At 39.6% G+C, this 16,924-nt stretch overlaps 1 protein-coding gene and 1 long non-coding RNA gene across 7 annotated transcripts in view; one reads left to right on the forward strand and one right to left on the reverse strand.

Annotated features, from left to right (window-relative positions):
- Nucleotides 1–3,909: 3,909 nt before the first annotated feature.
- LOC140647092 (uncharacterized) lies at nt 3,910–14,501 on the reverse strand. Of its 3 annotated transcripts, none has more exons than XR_012040667.1 (4): nt 13,966–14,501; nt 13,462–13,540; nt 10,394–10,502; nt 3,910–4,152 (listed from the first exon to the last, which is right to left on the reverse strand). It is a non-coding gene; the product is annotated as an uncharacterized lncRNA (long non-coding RNA). The 3 variants fall into 3 exon arrangements; XR_012040665.1 differs by lacking the exon at nt 3,910–4,152 and adding an exon at nt 9,313–9,660; XR_012040666.1 differs by lacking the exons at nt 3,910–4,152; nt 13,462–13,540 and adding an exon at nt 9,313–9,660.
- A 345-nt stretch (nt 14,502–14,846) lies between these two features.
- Nucleotides 14,847–16,924, forward strand: part of TBC1D5 (TBC1 domain family member 5) — a 330,026-nt gene continuing 327,948 nt past the window's right edge. For 3 of the 4 annotated variants that reach the window (XM_072854018.1, XM_072854017.1, XM_072854022.1), the window contains exon 1: nt 14,847–15,104. The gene's annotated coding sequence lies outside the window, so the exon portion shown is untranslated. The remainder of the gene's footprint in view (nt 15,105–16,924) is intronic. The other variant, XM_072854019.1, reaches the window with a different exon arrangement.

Genomic DNA, 16,924 nt, shown 5'->3' on the forward strand with positions numbered 1-16,924 from the left:
ACAGAATATGGAATAGTACCTAGCCACAAGGAGACAAGCTCAAATAAATGTACTTTTAAGTATGGAACAATCTACATGAGATATGCTGTGTTCACTAAAGGGTAGTCACCCTACACTACTATCACAAATGGGTGTGTTTTCAGGTGCAGTAATGACAGTGAACATTTTATTGCCACCTCTGTCACTGTTCATTCACTTTATGTTTTACACATATTATTACTTTACATTGATTCCAAACAAAAGAGAAAACAAAAGGGTCGTGGCTTTAAAAACTTCTTTACAAGAGGCTTTACCTAGCTTTCCTCACAGAGGGCCTGATCCAGATTCCACTGAAGTCAATATGACACTTTCCATTCCTTTAATGTGACTTTGTCCAAAATGAACAAGCATGTAGGAACTTGCACATATTGCCACTCAACTGACTCAAGCACCTGATAGCAATTTCATGGCAATTTTCTTTATCTTGTATTTTTGTACTCCATCTTATTTTGACTCTTTCCAACATAAAGCGATACTGTTCTACAAGCAGAGCTCTTAAGCAGCATGTAATAATACGGCTGAATAATACAACTGCAGAAGCTGATAGCAGTTTATTAATTTGTGCAGTTTCCTTTAACTCATGACTACATGGGTGTGTTTTCTAAATTCCTGTATGCATTATAGTCTGGATGAAAACTCCTGAGACAGGAGCCTTAAATACTATACAAAGCCCAAAAGGGCTAGAAGCCTTACCAGATCACAAAGCAGCCCTACACAGCTCTGCACCACTACAGCCAACATATCCATAAAGGCGGCCGTCCTTCTCTACCAACGATGGCCACTGGGAAGGGGAGCATGACACTAACAAGGAACACCAATTTTTCAGTGGGCGATACAACCAAAGGTGCCAATTGTAAATTGGTATGAATACTTAAGCCAAGAAATCTATCTGTACAGATTTATGCCAGTTCAGGATTTATCACAGAAATTTTAAAACAATCCCCAAGAAACAAGCAGCTCTCTTTGGAAAAATACCTGCGTCATGTTGTTATAACTGTTGTCTTCCAGGCAAAAAGACACTGTTGAGAGACAGTAAACACCACAGCAAGAAAGGAAAAAAAAAAAACAACAAACAAAACAACCCAAAAGACAAAAAAGAGCTTGAAACATATTGGGAAAGCTTCCTTTTCAGTTGCTCTGAGAAACATCAGTTCAATCAAACCAACGACAGTGAAAGAAGTCCTCTTTTTTTCAAATTAACATTTAAGGTAAGTCATTTTGTCAGACCAATAACCTTTTAACTGATGTTTATTTTTCCATCAGATTGCACAGGACAGGCTGATTAAAATAATCACTTTGTTAGTTTACCTTTAAATATGAAACTTAAATCAGAATGACCGAGTCCTATATTACTAAGCAGCCTTTGAAATGAAAAATGCCTTACTCCTAAGAGTGGTTATATTTTTATCATATGCAGCTTATTTGTCCACGTTCATCTCACACTGCTTTGATATTTGTAATAATCTGAATACTTATTACAAACCTAACTGTGCCATCAAAAGAATAAGAGAACAAAGTGACTACACTAATAATTCAAACAGCAAAACTGTTTGCTAAAAATACCAAATGAAATGATAAAATACAATATAGCTTACATTTTGCCTTAGCTAAATTTCACAAAGGAGCTCTATATGGAGGGAAAAGCATCTTACTCATCTAGAACTGATTATCAGTGGCACTCGTTGCATAAATCTGTTTCATACAACAATGGAGTGGATTCTCATTTCAACTCTTTAATATATATATAAACCAGCAAGCACAAAATTTATTTTAAAAGCACAGAGTAAATTCCAGTATTAATGTCCTTCATTTGGAGATACAGCAAAGAACCCCGACTGTTTGAGGAGCTTGCTGTCATCATGAGACGAGGCTGTATGAGTACGGTGTACGTTCAGAAATACTTCTGGAGGAGCTCTGCTGCTTGCATTTTAATATAAAAAAGGTGACAGAATCTTCCCATCAGTTTGTCCTACGCACATGTAATAGAAAATCAGCAAGAAAAATTACTTCAGTTCAGCCGAAAGTTCAATGGAAGGTGGATACTTTGTAGTTAAAAAAATAAAGGAAATAAATGCTTGCAAGACTTAAATTTACAAACATGAAGATAAGCAGCTTTATTTTCTGAACTTGTGAGTAGTTCTGCTGACCCCAATGAACTAAGTTCAGACTCCTTTTCTGTGGAAAATCAGTCTTATATGAGACAAGGCATTTTTTGCAGAGACAAAAACCTGTTTGGGAGTAAATTGAGAATTAAAGTGCATGGATTCCTTTTATCTGATCATATACCAGTGAAATAATAGAGATAATTCGAAGAGAGGAGAATAAAAATGGTTTGCATTGGAGATTCAATACTCTATTACTTAAGGATAAAGAATTTCTAATAGCCATTAAAACGAAAATCAAGGAATATATAAATTTTAATTTGGTCTCTGCTTCGTATCATAGTGTACTGAAGGCTTTCAAAGTGACTTTTAGAAGCTGGATTTTAGGTGTATGTCATGAAATTAGGAATTGCCAAAGGCAAGAAAAATCGGAGCTATTAGCAAAGCTAACAATAAAAAATTAGAACATCAAAAATCCCATAGTAAAAAGCTTATGTAGAATTGCTACAGATTAAGGCACTATTGAATAATATTGCTGTTAAAGAAGCCAATTATTTTTATAGAGCAAATAAATTTTTCTATGATAATTCATATAAAACTGGTAAATGGTTAACTGCCTTAATAAAAGGGGAAGAGAAATCTCAACATAACAGCAATTTATACAAAACAAGGGGTGATAATGAACAAGAATAATTAGGTACGTGGTATCTCCAGGGCATATTATGAGACTACATAAATCTGAAACTTCTGAAGATGATATCCAAATTTGGGGAATGAAAATTAAAAACTTGAGTCTTATCTATCTTTTCTTTAACATTGGAATAAAGAGGCTGGCTATGGTCCAAAAGACGCTGGGAACAGTCAGACCTCAGTGACACCAGGCAAAGATGGCTGTCCATCAGATTTTTTTAATGCTGTATTTAAAGCACTTGGCCTCTTCATGCCACAGACCTTTACATTTTCTTTTGAATGGAGCTAAATGCTCCCTATTACATTACTGAAATCATTCCTATTTTGAAACAGAAGAAAAGGTCTTTGTGATTGTTCAGCTGTCACCCTTTTTTTCTCATTTGTGACAATACCAAAATGTTTAGTCAGCAGGATAAGCAAGGTAGTGAAAAAATATTCATGGAGATCGGATGGATTCCACAAAAAAAGACTCCTACCATTGAACACAAACAAGGTATTTAACATTACTACTAGCTGTGCCTGAAATATTTTCTTCTCCCATAACTGGTAGCTGCAGTAGCTACTGAAAGACTGTATGAGCAGAATGAGTGGCAGGGCTGTATAGATTTGTTTGAAATAGTGTCTTAAAAAGGCAGCTCTTGAGAGCTAAAGCTCTCATTGAATTAAGTCTTTAAACTCAGCCTTTGTTTCAAAGAAACACTTATTAGATGGGATACCCTCATCAGAGCTCTCCCAAAGAGTTTGTCCTTATTCATGAATAAAACCACCTCTGGCTGAACTTAGTAGCCAAACCTACAGTGACCTCAGTAAGTGAAGATCCAGTTTTATCCATGTCTTCTACTGTGGTATCAGGCAAATTCCAAGAATTTGCCTGATATCACAAGCAAAGAATGTTAGTTCAACAAAGACTAACTGCATTTGATTATTTTCATACTGTTCCCACTTACTCTGTTTTGCTAGAAAGAACACACTTGGTGAAGAAGTTGCTCTTCCATTTAGCATTTGCTATTCAGGAACAGAGTGACAATGCAGGAACATGGATGTTCAGGCATCTTCCTTTTAACTCACCTACCTCTCATTGACGCTACTTGAAGAAGTTTTGTTTCATCCTGTATAAAGATTTACGCTGAGAAGAACAGGACACTTGGTCTCTGCATGACTCATGGTCTCACAACTCACTCCAACTGACCCAAGTGCTTCTGCTCAGGATGAAACTGATAGTCAAGGAGAACTGAGCACATTGTATGAAGTTTAAAACCTTCGAGTTCTTTCTTTCTCTTGTTTTCATTTTCCTTTGAAGTAACATGAAAAAAACTTGTCCCTGGGGAAGTCAAAAGCAATTGTGTTCAAGATTAGGATAGGAACATACATTGTCTGGAGATCGGTCATAACTAAAAGGGATGTATTTACACTTGTCTAGCTAAAAAGAAGTCCTTTGCGTGGTGCCTTTGAACTATCTGAGTTCGGCTGCTAATGTTGCAGATTGACACTTGCATTTTTTGCAAGAGAAACTGATTTTCCTTTCCAAGGTTTTTGTGTAGACTTGGTAAAGATAGGGAAAGGAATTACAAAAGGTCATAGAAGACATTACCAATTCTTTACACAGGTATCAGTCCCCCCTCAAGAAAACTTGGCCTTTGATGGGAGAATGGCTTTTGTTTTACAACTCCTGGGGCAAGGATGGTTACATCTCATTGGTGTGCTGGCACAATAGTAGATACCCTCAAGCTTTATGATTATTTAGCACCATGGGGACTATTAACTGCTGGTAAGACTGCAGTTTGAGTTATTGGATTTCAATAACAGTTGCAGACTTGGCCTTTAATCTAATTTCCAGTGTGCTGTTTTATTTCTGCCTCATCCAGCATGGTGTCAGCAATGCAGGATCAGGCTCTTCAAATTTGCTTACTGACTGCTAATAAAACTCAATGCAGAAATCATGGTTTGAAGTCAGTATTTAACAAAGGACACAACAAGACTTTTCTTACTGAGAGACATTTTAAAAATGTTTAAGAGCTTGACTTCTTGTGATCTCAAGAATATTTTCATTTAAAATGGGTTCAATGAATTAGTGCATTTCAGAAAGGAACAGCAAAGCAAAAAATAGGCTTGTGTTCTCTGTGCCTTTATAACATATTAGAAAGATGTTTTTGGTAAAGAAAAGAATGTGTGCATGCTCAAGGGATCTGTTTCGTTTGCTTGGGCATCTTTTTATAGTACAAATTTATGTTCTGTACAATTTGGAAGATTTTGTGACAATGGGCAAGTGACTGAGAATGTCACATGAATGAAGAGACTAGCTACCTGAAAAGTGAGAAAGAATGTGTTTTTTACAAGGACTGTACACACAAAACTTTCTTCATGAAAGAATTCTGCCATACCAAAGCTCTCCAAGGAAGGAGGAATCTACACCACATTGGGATTTTGGTCAGAGGGAAGGGAAGGAAAAGGGTTCAAGGAAATAGAAAATTAATTGTTTGAAAAAGAAGGTGTGTCCTTTGCATGCCTTAGCTGACTTCAGATTTTAGAGGAAACAATGGCAGAGGAAAGCCATTTTCCTTTTCCCAGTCCCTGCTGAGACTACATAGAAAATTGGAGGACTGGTTTGGGTTTGTCCTCACTGCAGATCTTTGCAAGTCTTCAGACACTCATCCTTGTAAAGAGTAAAGAAAAAGAAACAACAAAAACTTAATTGTATTTATAATTATAGATCTTCTTGAAGAGCTCTATCTAGTTCAGATTTGGGAAAAGAAACTGGCTTTTAAATTTAGATATCAAATTCAATGGCAGAGAGCCTGACCTGTTGTAAGGGACTGAAAGAAATTTGGAATGTAGTTTCTGCATGTACTAATGTTTAGAGAGATTTTTCATTTCTTCAACACCTTCTACAGGATGCCCAGAGAAAACAAACTTTCCTACCACTTGTAAAACACATTCTAAACATCCAAAGAAGAGAGATGTGCAATTTCATAGAATCATCCAACAACTTAGGTCGGAAGGGACCTCTGGGGGCTGTCTTGTCCAGCCACCTACTCAAGCAGGTCTAATTAGATCAAGTTGCTCATGGCCATGTCCAGCTCAGTCTAGAATACCTCAAAGAATGGAGATCTTTGAGCAACCTCTGCCAGTATTTGACCAATATAATAGTAAAAAAAAAAAAAATTCTTAATATCTAATGGGAATTTCCCATGCTCCTACGTGTGTCTGTTGCCTCCCTTACTATTGTTGTGCAACTCCAAGCAGAGTTTGTTTCTGTCTTCTCTGTATCCTCTGATCGGGTTGTTATAGACAGCAATAAGGTCTCCCCTTTTCTTTAAAGGCTGATAGGCCAAGCTCTCTCAGCCTCTCCTTGTCCATCATGTTCTTCAGCCCTCTGACCAGCATGGTGGCCTCCACTGGACTGCCTCCAGTATGTCAACGCCTTTCCTGTACTAGGGAGCCCAAAACTAGACACAGTACTCCAGATGCAGTCTCGCAAGTGCTGAAAAAATATAAGTGCTAGTGGTAAGAAGATTACCTCTCTGTATCAAAGGCTTTGACAAAGTCAAAGCATACAACATCCATTGCCATTCCCTTGCCTCCAGCTCCAGCCTCCTTATTGTAGGAAGCAATTTATACTACTTTGAAATTATTACACTTCAGAGCCAAGTCAAAGTAAGTCTAACTAGTTTATATTCTCCAGTTTATTCCTTGTGTTCTGCTCTCCTGTGTGCAGATAAATGCCCTTAGATTTTCTGCGTAGTTTCGCTCCTGCAGGAACTTACCAACGTATCACTTATACCCCCACCTAATACCAACAGAAAAAATGAACAGCTGTTCAATGAGGGCAGAAGTATAGAGGTAAATAATGGTCGTTGTCTTTAGTCGTCTTCACACTGGCAAAGTGAATTTTTTCCACTGTCTTCTGCTGGCCACTCAAACACTACAAAGGTTTATTCGAATAGGAATAGGGCCAGTTCCCTTGGTTCACTCAAAGGGGAAAGAAGAATTACAGAGAGAACAGAAATAAGACAGCCTTCCCCTGGCAGCACTGCATAAAGTGTTCAGAGGAAACAGTTGCTTCATCCCTTCCCAATCTCTCACCAGTTATTACACTAAAATGCACCCCAGACAATCACTATCATAATGAGGTTAACGGATATGATAAATTCAGCAGAAGCGTTCTTTGTTTTTGATTGACTTTGTGGCTGTGAACTCCTAAATTCATCCTTCCCACACGCTACTCTATGACTGACAAGTATTTTTTAGGACTAATCTGAATATTCAATGACACATTTAAAGCTTTTGTGAAATCCTTGAATGAAAATTGTGGCAATAAAAAGTAATATTATTTTGAAAACACCTTAGAGAGGGAGTTCCTTCCTTTTCTAGGACACCCCTCTGGTGAAGAGGCATGCTGCTACATCAGATCACCAGAGAAGAAAAGACTGTGCTCAAGCACAGAGGATCCTGTGTACATTTTGCGGAGCCAGAGGGCAATTACTGTACTGTTGTCTGGCCCACACAAACACCGTATGAGGAAAAAAGAAAATTTAAAACACATTTTTAATGCTGCAAGATGGAAAAACAGTGCCATAAACAATTGTCACTATTCAGTGTATGATATTTCACTCATTTCAAATTGTCAGTGTCCCTTTTAAGACCCATAAAAATCGTAACAGTTGTGCTGCTGAAGGGCTTACACTTAATTGTTGTAAAAAACAAGTGGGAGTCAGTGTAATGAAAGAGGTGCTCTTGCCCTCAAATTCCTTTCGGCACTAAATGAGAGTTCTCCAAAATAGGGCATGGATCAGAACTACTGTTTTCTGCTTACCAGGGGAACAGTCATTTTCAGCATAAACAAAAGCAAATGTGTGTTTTTTCACCTGTTCATGGGGATATGCTTTTATTGAATAAAATTCTGGAAATATAAAAATCAAAGTGAAAATCAACACTCTCTTTTCCTTTCTTTTCTGTACTCTTGCTCCTGACTTCCACTTATACTCTACCTGCACACTAGCAACAGTGTGCATGGCCAGTTATTCTGATCAATGTAAGCTGAAATAATCTCCTGCATCAAGAACTGAACAGCTGGGAACATTCTTAATTATGTTCTGGGCTAGTGAAAGGACAGGATAAAATAATTATTGGCACAGTACGTTAGTGTTCAAGAACAACAGCTTTAAGATTTGGGGTTATTTTTAGAAAAAAACAGCATAAAGTTATATGTGAAAAGGGACTGAGGGGAAAAAAGCTAACTACAGAGGAAGAAAAATTACTGAAGCAGCTGGACAGCAGAACAAGATTAAAAAAGCCGTCAGAAGTAAAGTTACTCGAACTTCCAATTTGCTACTTTTCTGTTATCAGTTTTGGAGAATGGGCAGGTGCTCTACCTTGACTCTCTCCCACCTGTCCTGTCTTCAGTGTGGTTGCCTTCCTTCCCCATCTTCTTGCCTTGCTTCTGTCTTCACTTCACTAGTTTTAGTCCCTTCCCTTTACCAAGTGTCAGCAGCAAGACAGAAGACCTGTCAGGCCACAAAGGAAAGCTGTGCTCGGAGAGGGCTGTGCCGCTCTGCGGGGAGCGGGGGCAGCAGGGGGAGCCTACCAGAACTGCATCATCCCTGTCACTTTCAAACTGCTTTGCAATATTTTGAAATAAATGGGCAAGGCAGAGAACGCTTAAAAACAGCCCCTTCAGTGAGGATCACCAGTTACCGAGCCTTAAGCACATATTACTATTAGGAGTATTAATCACAGGCACTTTTTTTTATTTTATGGAAACATGGCTATGACATTAGCCTCACGCATGTATATCTGACCAGGGCTGTAAAGCAGTCAGGATGCAGGCGCTTTCAGCAGTGTAGCTAAAGGCAGTATTAGTCTTGTAGCAAGTTTCAAGTTTGAAATACCAAAACTGAATTACACAGCTTAAATACAAAAAGACTAACCTTTTTCAACAATATTTTTATTTAAAGAATTGTCACTTTCAGCAGAGGAACAGATTTTGCTTAAACTAAAAAAAAAACCAAAAAACCAAAACCCCAAAATTTTTCCCAAACTTATCATTTCTAAGTAAAGATAGGACCATCTGCCCACTTACACCAGCTGGGTGTCTGGCCACGAATGTCTGATATTTCATGCCAAATTGAGTAGTTATCAATGGTTTTTTATTTATTTATTTATTTACTAAAAAAAAATAAAAAAAAAATAAAAAAAATTTCTATCCACAGTCGGTTAATTTGTATGTCTTGCAATCCCACGTTTGTCCCTCGTTACATTTTTAATGCACCTGAAGAGCCTAGCTGCTGTGCTGGCCCCCAATTCAAAGCCTAATGAAGTCCCACCACTTCCAGTGGAACTCTAAGCAAATGCTACCCTGGGAATCAGACTGCAGTTTTCAAAAGAACACAAATGTTCATTTATCAAAATAATAATATCAACTGCTATTTGAGTGCTTTATTTATATATCATATTTAAGTGGCTAATCAGAAGTAATAGCTTATTATTAAATACAAATGGTTTCTTATTTACATAAATAAGGCTTATCTTACTTCTCTTGCCAGTTTTGGCTTCCTTGCTAGCCATCACAGACTGTATTGGCAACCACAGTACCTTCACTGGTCTTGCCAGCTTAAGCGGAAATAAATCTGATCTTTATTTTTAAATTGCAGTTTAATATTGCCGAAGTACACAAGATTGACTAGAAAATTTGGGTTTTATTCCGATTTTTTCTCAGGCCAGCCCTTCCTACACAGCTTGGAGTTTCACAGCTTAGTTCCATCGTCATGTTCACTGATTGCAATTTGATCTCGCTGCCGCTGTTCCTCGGCACATTGGTGGTACACAGTCACTGGAATTGTAAAAATTAAAGATTTCATCCCTTGCCAATGCAGAATTGCTATTTATTTAGTTTGGGGTCTATTTTGACTCATTTGGGGACTTTATTCAATACACTAAGGGTTTGCTTAAACAGGGACACTCAGGAAAGTTAATCCAAAGTAATTAAAACAGTGAATTTAAAGTGGATTAGTTAAACCACATTAAACCCCAGTCCACACTGGGGTTTAATGTGGTTTAACTAATCCACTTTAAATTCATACCTTTAGTTAATTTGGATTAATTTTCCTGAGTGTCTCTGTTTAGACAAGCCCTAAAGCCCCAATCCTGTAAACAATTTATGCACACGAGTATTTGTATGTGATGCACTTAATTAGCCTCGATTCAGGAAAGCACTTAAGCTCTGCTGAAATCAACGGAACTTAAGTGTCAATGGATGGTTTTGCCTGAACTGGGAGCAAAGGCACCACATGCAGAAATGTTGCCCTGGACACTAATATTGACAGGAATCACTGTGTACTTTTCAATACTCTTAGCAGGAAGTTTTTCTGATATCTAGTTTATTTTCTTTTTGCCCTTCTGCATTAAATCTTTGTATAGCCTTGCTCCGCTCTAACCAGTTTCTCCATCTTTCTGGGCACTGATCTATGTGGTACATCAGATTATGCTGATATGACTCTCTGCTGATGCACCATGTGTTTCAAGATCAGAAGGCTGGTTTCTTTACCTTTCAGAGGAAGTCTCACCTGTGGCAAATTTTAGTTGAGCTAGTCTGGAGTACATGTTTCTTTTTATTCTTTCCAACAGTAGTTCGTCAGTCTCTATTCCTCTTGCTCACTCCACTTTGCTTGATGCCTTTGAAAATTTTCAGAACGCATTAATTAGCACCCCTTTGTCAAACTTAAGTGATGAATTTCATCATTTTGAACATAACTGTCAGGATGTCAAGCTATGTATTTTACTAAGCATGAGATGTTTGGCTTTCTACTGGAAGAAGACACTGAATTTTTGGTTAGATATTCGGGAAGCATAAATAATAACAGGAGAATTACACTCAATCCTATCACTTGACATATAGGTTCACTGAGAGCATACCTAAACTCCACTAAACCCAAGAAGTTTAAAATTATTTAAGACCTATTTCAGTTAAAGTGTGAATGTCTATGGCCAAGCTATATTGTAATTCAGAAGCAAAACTTTTTTTTTACTTTCTTCCACAAAAAGGTACAGATGAAGACTGAAAAGGACAGAACAAAACTTCTAATTATTTTTTTTCTTATGATCGGTTAAGTAAAGTATTTTAAAATAATCTACAAAAGAACTTGAGGGTGAATAAGTGAATATTTACAATGGAAACTGCAAGCTGACAATGGTGTCAAACAGACTCTACTGGAAGAAAATTCCTCAAATTTAAAATCAATGTAAATCTATTCTTAATGGGTGTGTCTAGAATACACCTCATTATAGGGTTTACAAATGCTAGAAATACTCTACAAGTATCTCTTAGTTTCTCTATCAGAATACAGTTGATACAGAAGTGGAGCTTCTTTTGACTCACAGGAGAAGCTGCAGTCATTAAAACTTTCCTGAGATTTTTTCAGATTCCGGAGACTGCAAAATTTCCTGGATTACAGGTCAAATACGAAATCCAAACAAGATACTGTTGCAATTTAAAATACAACTAATGCGTGTATGTATATTTATATATTTGTATATGCACACAATTATATATGTATATGCACTCAGTAAAATACATGTATATAATTCACATAAATATATATTAAAAATCTGTGGAAATTTTTATATTGTTTGCATGCGTGAGTTAACTAAGCCAAAAAGTTAAGATTTTTTACTTTATATTTTATTAAACTGGCAAATCTAAACTATACTCTTTCAAAATAGATGAAATCCTGCTAACTAGCTCATATGCTTGTAATAGCTTTACTCTATAGTTGATAATCAAATTGGACATGCCCCTCTGCCAAGGATTGGAAACTAGAATGTATTTCTAGATACTCTACCAGGTGAGACCTGAAAAGAATGAATACAGAACGTCAGCATTTTCCACTTTTCTTACTCTTACATTGGCTTCTACCATTACAGGTGTGCAAGCAACATATGCATTTTCTGGTATGGATACCACTTACATTTGAGATGTTAAGAACTTGTATAAAACTTAGCTAGATTGCAGACTAAACTATTTAAATGAACAATGTAACTAATAAGGTAACTAAATATAAACCAAGATTTTTCATAATTCCAATGAGCAGCCAAGTAAAATTTAAAAAATATTTCTAACCTTAAGAATATTTCAGTCAACACCTAATATAAGAAATTAGGAATATTGAACTACAAACATTATTTTCTTCACCTATACAAAGCCTACACACCTTTACTTGTGATTCTGCAGCAGGACATATTTTGAACATAAACTGAGAAAGTCTAAGAAGTTTGTTTTCAACCCCCCATAATCTTGGAAATACAGAAAAGAATAATATTTGGAATTTATTTTTCCATTTATTGTTGTGTAAGTAAAAGGGATTCATCCCCTTACAAAGTTTTAATTTTGGGGTGGTACCTCCATTCATGCTTAAATTGGCATTTTAAGTGTTACAATGAGCCTAACAATTGATTGCCAATGAAACAAGAATAAAGTACTTTTGGCAGATTCTGTTGTTGTTTTTCCTGCTGGCTTTTGTTCTAGGTTTTATTTTCCATGGGAAAATTTTCATATTGAGAATACTGAGAGGGACAAATCTTTTAAGACATCCCCTAAGTGCATGCACAGTTAGATATCCTATGCTCATATAATTAACTCCAGTAGTTATTTAGACAACTCACAATTGCCTGATTTGAGTACGCAGTGGGAGTATGTGCCAAAGGCAGGTGCATACTTTTTTTTTTAACAGTAGCACAAATCTACAGGTTTATAGAGAAAAGGTTTTGATACTTCCAGTAAAATTTGTACTTAGTGAATCCTGCCTATACACCTATATCTTCAACATACAATGTGCTGTAATTCTTTACATTGCCATTTCATCTCCCAAGCACATGCTACTTTCGCATGTGTTCTTTTCTACAATCACTGCATTCCAAAAGCAGAAAATAGGTATTTCCATGTATTTATAGTGGACAGGTCACTGTGATATATGCAGACTGACTGTAGATGGCTGTATGATTTCTAAAACAAATGCCATGCCCTATACTGAACAAAATTATCATTTCATCACTGAGCTGTTCGAAGTATTCAAAACATGATATTACTAGACAAGAATTATATGCTTGGCTGCTTGGCTTTTTTTAGTATCAAGATCTGCTGTAACACAAAATAAATGTAAGGAGAGACAAACAGAAAATCATGATTTCAAACAGAAAATGAAATGATCTGATTGAAATTAACAGATATATGGACATGCAAGGAAATTCTCATGCCTCTGGGGTTTTTTTGCCCTGTGGTTTTTGCTTTTAAATCTAATAACATTTAACTTTAAATGGCTCTTTCTACTTTAAACATTCTGTTATTGCAAGGAATTTAAATGCATTGCTGTAAAACACTATCATCAGCAGGCCGGAACCTAGTCTGGTCTCTCTTTTTTTTCATCAAACATCTGGGAATCAAAAACATCTGTAGACTGGCATGGAGTTAAGACTTCCTCTCTAAGTATCTGGCAAAACCACATAGATGGGCTGATTATCTTGCCCTGAAATGGCCCACAAAGCAAAAAAGCTCCTCTCTGGGAATCAGGGAAACTATAAAAAATGTCTTCAGAGATTAGCTACAATACATTCATCATGTAATTATTACTAAGCTTACTAAGTTTTATTCCTGTTTCACGTTTCTAGGTATATCCCAGATTGATCATCTTTCTTCCGATGTTGCCCTGAAGCATCACCTAATAGTCAAACAGTACCAGCTTAGGCTCATTTTTCCAAGATTCGGGTTCAGATAATAATTCTGCTTCAGCTAGTATGGATGATGGAGTACGTCTCTAGTTTGTCCTTTCTGTCTCGTATTGGAGTCCCCAAGAAAAAGCTTGGACTCTATCAAGCATAATTAGAAATTATACAATTGTCACAAAGAGCAACGTTGTACACATAGCTCTTCACTTCATCTTCAAACGGTTGCATAAATATATACCTTGCAGTTTTTTTTTTCAAGTAAAATGAACTCTCCAATACTAGGTGGTCCTCTACAATAGTTGACATTCCTTCAGGGTTAATGAAGAAAGAGCCAATGCCAAGCAAATGGCAATTTACCAGATTTCCCCAAAACTTAAGCAAGCAAGTCTTTTTGATTAAGCAGATCTCAAATGCATACCAGCAATCCAAGTCTGCCTTGCAAATTCAAGTGTTTTGTCTCACGTGAACTGCTACCCGTTTGTAGAAAAACGTGCTTAGAGGATTTACTCCATTTCTTGGGAAAACAAGGGCCACCAGGACGTGGGCACGCACCTCCGGCCCTCCCAGGCCTCCAGCCAGAGACAGGCCTGGCCAGCCTGGGCCCTGCAAACACAGCCTGGCACGGTTCCTTCGTACACCACCACCTCCTTCCCTTCCACGATAAAGTTTCCCAAGCGGCCTGAACCCGGCCAGTTGCTTCCAGGGAGCAACGTACTGGATTCACGTTAAATTACCTCATTTTAAGCTGCTTCCCCCCTCAACCCCGCCGTGCGTGGCTGGTAACTACTCTGCGTACGCTTTACATAAATAAAAGCGCCCCGGGCTTCCTCAGCGGGGGAGAGGCCCCTAACAAACGGAAAACCTGCTGATTTCAAAGAATCCCAGCGCCCTTTTGCTCTTGTCCGCCGGGGCTCGCGAGGAGCCGCCGACAGCCGAGCCGCGCCACAGCCCTTGACGAGGGAAGCCACGGCCCCGCCCTAGCCCTAGCCCTAGCCCTAGCCCTAGCCCTAGCCCTAGCCCTAGCCCTAGCCCTAGCCCTAGCCCTAGCCCTTCCCTCTCCGTCTCCGTCTCCGTCTCCGTCTCCGTCTCCGTCTCCGTCTCCGCCGCCTCGCCAGCCCGAGCGGGCCGCTGCCGCCCGGCTGCCCGCGCACCCCCAGCCCCGCGTCCGCCCAACCGCGGCGGCGGGCGCAAGGAGCAGGCGCGGCGCCGCGGGCGGTGTGGGCGGCCGCGGCCTCATGGCGCAGCCGGCGCCTGCGCGGAGGGAGCGGGAGTGGTGGTGGTGGGCGGCGCTATCGCGCGTCCCCGCGTGCGGGCAGGGAGCCCTTCCCCTTCCCTTCCTTTCCCTTCTCTTCCCCGGGCCTCCCCCACCGCCTCCCCCTGCCCCGCGTCCCTCGCAGGGCGCCGGGCCGGCGCGGGGGTCTGTGTGCCGCGCAGGGAGGGAGGGAGGGAGGCGGGGAGGGAGGGGGAGAGAGAGAGAGAGAGAGGGGGAGAGAGAGAGAGAGAGAGAGAGGCTGAGCCAGATCTTCATGCCACTGCAGGCAGCAGCAGCAGCAGCAGGTAAAACCAGCTCCAGAGCATCTGCTCCCCTTAACCCGCTTGCCCCCCTCCCCGCCGGCCTCCCTGCAGTCAAAGTGCGCCGCCCCCCGCCTCGGCCCCCGCGGAGGCCTTTCCCCGGCGGCGGCGCCTGGTCCCGCCGCCCCCGGCCGTCAGTGGGCAGCAGCGGGGCCGGCAGGGGCGGTGAGGCCTGCGTGCACCGGGCTGCCGCCGCCGCTCCTCGGCCTCCTCACGCTCTTTCCCGCGGGGCTGCCCGCCGGAGAGGGTGGCGGCCCGGGGCTCGGCCCGGGGCTTGCTGAGGGCAGGACCTCCCCGGCAGGGATCTCTGGAGCCAGAGCCTCGTTTCTGGCAGGTGAAAGCAGGGAGGGAGGAGGAGGAGGCAGATTTTGTCACAACGTTTCCCCTTCTGGATTTTTTTTATTGTTGTTGTTGGTGATTCTGGTGGCTGAAAAGGGAAGTTAAGGTCTTCGTGATTTCCTCCCCCCTAGGCCTTGAAAAAGAGTTTTTAGAAGCAGCTTGGTTTCCCTCCACTTTTCCTGCCCTAGAGCCTCTCTTCCTCCCTGTTCTCACCTATCTGACTCAGTCTGTGCTAGCTGTCCAGTTTATTGCCATCAGTGGTAGATGTTTAACTGTCACACTTGTTTTTCTTTAGGATATAGTAGTTCAAGTGGTATAGAAGTCTGGATTTCAGTGCGAGGGCTGCAATTAGCACATTTTAGCCGTTTGAGAGTTTTATACTCTTAGATTGCTGTACTGTACCCATTAGTAGTTTAGTTTAGCTACATATCCTATGGTATTACACATCCTGGAGGCTTTATGGTCTGTTTTTAAGAAATATTTGTTCCATCATACTGACATAACATTGCTTCAGTGGTATATACGCTTTCGAATACCTAACAAACACCAAAATTGTTACTTCATATGTGAAAGAATTAGTGTTCCAAAATGTACTGGGATGGGACTCGGGAGAAAAGAATACTCTTCTAGTTCTGCCACTCAGCTCTACTGTATTCATGCACTGCTTTACTCTCCTGCTTGCCTTCCCTTACAAAGTACTCTGAAACCTGGTTAAAAAGCACCACATAAGAGAAGTATTTCTTTTCAGACCAATGAATGTTCATTAAAGTTGTTATTTGTCAGTTCTGTTACTTGTCACACACTAATTCAGCTATTTACTCTTAATACCTCTGTGAAAACTAAAGCTTCCAAAAATGTTTTCCAAATAAATGTGGGCTGATTGTTGGTATTGAAAATATTTTTTAAAATTTGAGGGTCGTGAAACATTGAGTTAAATTAATCCTAGATCCCACCTCTGATTCATCATCCACTGTTACATTTGCAGCTCGCAGGTTGAAATACCATAAGAGCTAAAACTGGTCATTAAGAAAAAGACATTGTTTGTGGATGATAATGACTTCTATTTTTGAAACCAGTCCTTTTTTTTGGTAAACGTAATAGTTGTCTGAGTTAACATAATTGTAAATTGCTAGTTGTCAAACTTCATTTTTCCTGACACACGTGACCCACGTACGGCCTAAATGCTGTTAACCCTAAAAGTCATATGTATATATATAATAGTAGTGATTACTGGAGTTGTTACAATTAAGGTTATGTAGTACATTCAGGCTATCAGGAAAACACAGAATTAGACACAGCCTACTCTAGAGAAATTGTTGAGTTTTTAAATGTGTGTATTTTCTACTTGAAATTGGTAGCTCTGCTGCTGAGCCAACAACAGGAGCTTACCCTTGTATGAACTGTGAACCCACGTAATGAACTTCAGTTCATAACAAAGTATGAGAACATGAGCAATTACTGTTTTT

The sequence above is a fragment of the Ciconia boyciana genome, chromosome 2, assembly GCF_034638445.1.
Source record: "Ciconia boyciana chromosome 2, ASM3463844v1, whole genome shotgun sequence".
NCBI classification, from domain to species: domain Eukaryota; kingdom Metazoa; phylum Chordata; class Aves; order Ciconiiformes; family Ciconiidae; genus Ciconia; species Ciconia boyciana.